Consider the following 5,268-nt stretch of genomic DNA (forward strand, 5'->3'; position numbering starts at 1 on the left):
CGCTCCCGCCGTGTCACGGAGGGAGGAAACAGCCACGTCGGGCCAACATGGAGGAAATCTTGGGGTGGCTTGGGCGGGGACCGTGTTCGGGGTTGTAGCTATGGGCTGGGCTATGGCAAACCGGTGAAAAGATCCACCGGTCAAACCCCGTCCGGTGAAAGTCAAAGGGCTAGATCCGATGGTCGACTATGTCAGGGTTAGACGGGACGGGGTACATGGGGGGTAGAAATGCCGCCAGGTGTTGCGGTAGGCCCTCCTACGCTTGTTGAAGCATGGTCACAGGTGCAAGCACCCGACACTCGGCTCTGGGGTGTGCCCCCCCTCACGGGCATCGCTGCCGCCATGCCACGGAGGGGGTAAACTGCCACGCCGGGCCGACACGGAGGGAATATTGGGGTGGGTTGGGCGGGGACCATGTTTGGGGGTGTAGCTATGGGCTGGGCTATGGTAAACCGGTGAAAATTTCCACGGTCAAACCCCGTTCAACGAAAGTCAAAGGGCTAGATCCGGCGGTCGACTATGTCAGGGTTAGACGGGACGGGGTACATAGGTGGTAGCAATGCCACCAGGTGTTGCGGTGGGCCCCTCCTACGCTCGTGGAAGTGTGGTCGCAGGCGCAAGCACCCGACACTCGGCTCCGGGGTGTGCCCCACTCACGGGCGTCGCTGTCGCCGTGTCACGGAGGGAGGAAACGGCCACGTCGGGCCGACATGGAGGGAATCTTGTGGTGGGTTGGGCGGGGACCGTGTTCGGCGGTGTAGCTATGGGCTGGGCTATGGCAAACCGGTGAAAAGATCCATCGGTCAAACCCCGTCCGGCGAAAGTCAAAGGGCTAGATCCGATGGTCGACTTTGTCAGGGTTAGACGGGACGGGTACATGGGGGGGGGTAGCAATGCCGCCAGGTGTAGAGGTGGGCCCTCCTACGCTTGTTGATGCGTGGTCGCAAGGGCAAGCACCCGACACTCGACTCCGGGGTGTGCCGCCTCCCGGGCAGCGCTGCCGCCGTGTCACAAAGGGAGGGAACGACCACGTCGGGCCGACATGGAGGGAATCTTGGGGTGGGTTGGGCGGGGACCGTGTTCGGGGGTGTAGCTATGGGCTCGGCATGGCAAACCAGTGAAAATTTCCACCGGTCAAACCCCGTTCGGCGGAAGCAAAGGGCTAGATCCGGCGGTTGACTGTGTCAGGGTCAGATAGGACGTGGTACATGAGGGGTAGCAATGCCGTCAGGTGTTGCGGTGGGCGCCCTCCTATACTTGTGGAAGCGTGGTCGCACGCGCAAGCACCCGACACTCGGCATCGGGGTGTGCCCCCCTCACGGGCGTTGCTCCCGCCGTGTCACGGAGGGAGGAAACCGCCACGTCGGGCCAACATGGAGGGAATCTTGTGGTGGGTTGGGCGGGGACCGTGTTCGGGGTTGTAGTTATGGGCTGGGCTATGGCAAACCGGTGAAAAGATCCACCGGTCAAACCCCGTCCGGTGAAAGTCAAAGGGCTAGATCCGATGGTCGACTATGTCAGGGTTAGACGGGACGGGGTACATGGGGGTAGCAATGCCACCAGGTGTTGCGGTAGGCCCTCCTACGCTTGTTGAAGCATGGTCACAGGTGCAAGCACCCGACACTCGGCTCTGGGGTGTGCCCCCCCTCACGGGCATCGCTGCCGCCATGCCACGGAGGGGGTAAACTGCCACGTCGGGCCGACACGGAGGGAATATTGGGGTGGGTTGGGCGGGGACCGTGTTTGGGGGTGTAGCTATGGGCTGGGCTATGGTAAACCGGTGAAAATTTCCACGGTCAAACCCCATTCGACGGAAGTCAAAGGGCTAGATCCGGCGGTCGACTATGTCAGGGTTAGACGGGACGTGGTACATGGGGGGGGGGTAGCAATGCCACCAGGCGTTGCGGTGGGCCCCTCCTACGCTTGTGGAAGTGTGGTCGCTGGCGCAAGCACCCGACACTCGGCTCCGGGGTGTGCCCCCCTCACGGGCATCGCTGCCGCCGTCTCACGGAGGGAGGAAACGGCGACGTCGGGCCGACATGGAGGGAATCTTGTGGTGGGTTGGGCGGGGACCGTGTTCGGGGGTGTAGCTATGGGCTCGGCTATGGCAAACCGGTGAAAAGATCCATCGGTCAAACCCCGTCCGGCGAAAGTCAAAGGGCTAGATCCGACGGTCGACTTTGTCAGGGTTAGACGGGACGGGTACATGGGGGGGTAGCAATGCCGCCAGGTGTAGAGGTGGGCCCTCCTACGCTTGTTGATGCATGGTCGCAAGGGCAAGCACCCGACACTCGACTCCGGGGTGTGCCGCCTCCCGGGCATCGCTGCCGCCGTGTCACGGAGGGAGGGAACGACCACGTCGGGCCGACATGGAGGGAATCTTGGGGTGGGTTGGGCGGGGACCGTGTTCGGGGGTGTAGCTATGGGCTGGGCATGGCAAACCGGTGAAAATTTCCACCAGTCAAACCCCGTTCGGCGGAAGTCAAAGGGCTAGATCCGGCGGTTGACTGTGTTAGTGTCAGATAGGACGTGGTACAGGAGGGGTAGCAATGCCGCCAGGTGTTGCGGTGGGCGCCCTCCTATACTTGTGGAAGCGTGGTCGCACGCGCAAGCACCCGACACTCGGCATCGGGGTGTGCCCCCCTCACGGGCGTCGCTCCCGCCGTATCACGGAGGGAGGAAACGGCCACGTCGGGCCAACCTGGAGGGAATCTTGGGGTGGGTTGGGCGGGGGACCGTGTTCGGGGTTGTAGCTATGGGCTGGGCTATGGCAAACCGGTGAAAAGATCCACCGGTCAAACCCCGTCCGGTGAAAGTCAAAGGGCTAGATACGATGGTTTGACTATGTCAGGGTTAGACGGGACGGGGTACATGGGGGGTAGCAATGCCGCCAGGTGTTGCGGTAGGCCCTCCTACGCTTGTTGAAGCATGGTCACAGGTGCAAGCACCCGACACTCGGCTCTGGGGTGTGCCCCCCCTCACGGGCATCGCTGCCGCCATGCCACGGAGGGGGTAAACTGCCACGTCGGGCCGACACGGAGGGAATATTGGGGTGGGTTGGGCGGGGGCCGTGTTTGGGGGTGTAGCTATGGGCTGGGCTATGGTAAACCGGTGAAAATTTCCACGGTCAAACCCCGTTCGACGGAAGTCAAAGGGCTAGATCCGACGGTCGACTATGTGAGGGTTAGGCGGGACGTGGTACATGGGGGAGGGGGTAGCAATGCCACCAGGTGTTGCGGTGGGCCCCTCCTACGCTTGTGAAAGTGTGGTCGCAGGCGCAAGCACCCGACACTCGGCTCCGGGGTGTGCCCCCCTCACGGGCGTCGATGCCGCCGTGTCACGGAGGGAGGAAACGGCCACGTCGGGCCGACATGGAGGGAATCTTGTGGTGGGTTGGGCGGGGACCGTGTTCGGGGGTGTAGCTATGGGTTGGGCTATGGCAAACCGGTGAAAAGATCCATCGGACAAACCCCGTCCGGCGAAAGTCAAAGGGCTAGATCCGACGGTCGTCTTTATCAGGGTTAGACGGGACGGGTACATGGGGGGGTAGCAATGCCGCCAGGTGTAGAGGTGGGCCCTCCTATGCTTGTTGATTCGTGGTCGCAAGGGCAAGCACCCGACACTCGACTCCGGGGTGTGCCGCCTCCCGGGCATCGCTGTCGCCGTGTCACGGAGGGAGGGAACGACCACGTCGGGCCGACATGGAGGGAATCTTGGGGTGGGTTGGGCGGGGACCGTGTTCGGGGGTGTAGCTATGGGCTCGGCATGGCAAACCGGTGAAAATTTCCACCGGTCAAACCCCGTTCGGCGGAAGTCAAAGGGCTAGATCCGGCGGTTGACTGTGTCAGGGTCAGATAGGACGTGGTACATGAGGGCTAGCAATGCAGCCAGGTGTTGCGGTGGGCACCCTCCTATACTTGTGGAAGCGTGGTCGCACGCGCAAGCACCCGACACTCGGCATCGGGGTGTGCCCCCCTCACGGGCGTCGCTCCCGCCGTGTCACGGAGGGAGGAAACGGCCACGTCGGTCCAACATGGAGGGAATCTTGGGGTGGGTTGGGCGGGGACCGTGTTCGGGGTTGTAGCTATGGGCTGGGCTATGGCAAACCGATGAAAAGATCGACCGGTCAAACCCCGTCCGGCGAAAGTCAAAGGGCTAGATCCGATGGTTTGACTATGTCAGGGTTAGACGGGACGGGGTACATGGGGGGTAGCAATGCCGCCAGGTGTTGCGGTAGGCCCTCCTACGCTTGTTGAAGCATGGTCACAGGTGCAAGCACCCGACACTCGGCTCTGGGGTGTGCCCGCGCTCACGGGCATCGCTGCCGCCATGCCACGGAGGGGGTAAACTGCCACGTCGGGCCGACACGGAGGGAATATTGGGGTGGGTTGGGCGGGGACCGTGTTTGGGGGTTATAGCTATGGGTTGGGCTATGGTAAACCGGTGAAAATTTCCATGGTCAAACCCCGTTCGACAGAAGTCAAAGGGCTAGATCCGACGGTCGACTATGTCAGGGTTAGGCGGGACGTGGTACATGGGGGGGTAGCAATGCCACCAGGTGTTGCGGTGGGCCCCTCCTACAATTGTGGAAGTGTGGTCGCAGGCGCAAGCACCCGACACTCGGCTCCAGGGTGTGCCCCCCTCACGGGCGTCACTGCCGCCGTGTCACGGAGGGAGGAAACGGCCACGTCGGGCCGACATGGAGGGAATCTTGTGGTGGGTTGGGCGGGGACCGTGTTCGGGGGTGTAGCTATGGGCTGGGCTATGGCAAACCGGTGAAAAGATCCATCGGTCAAACCCCGTCCGGCGAATGTCAAAGGGCTAGATCCGACGGTCGACTTTGTCAGGGTTAGACGGGACGGGTACATGGGGGGGTAGCAATGCCGCCAGGTGTAGAGGTGGGCCCTCCTATGCTTGTTGATGCGTGGTCGCAAGGGCTAGCACCCGACACTCGACTCCGGGGTGTGCCGCCTCCCGGGCATCGCAGCCGCCGTGTCACGGAGGGAGGGAACGACCACGTCGGGCCGACATGGAGGGAATCTTGTTGTGGGTTGGGCGGGGACCGTGTTCGGGGGTGTAGCTATGGGCTGGGCATGGCAAACCGGTGAAAATTTCCACCGGTCAAACCCCGTTCAGCGGAAGTCAAAGGGCTAGATCCGGCGGTTGACTATGTCGGGGTGAGATAGGACGTGGTACATGAGGGGTAGCAATGCCGCCAGGTGTTGCGGTGGGCGCCCTCCGATACTTGTGGAAGCGTGGTCGCACGCG

The sequence above is a fragment of the Hordeum vulgare genome, chromosome 4H (assembly GCF_904849725.1).
Source record: "Hordeum vulgare subsp. vulgare chromosome 4H, MorexV3_pseudomolecules_assembly, whole genome shotgun sequence".
Lineage (NCBI taxonomy): Eukaryota > Viridiplantae > Streptophyta > Magnoliopsida > Poales > Poaceae > Hordeum > Hordeum vulgare.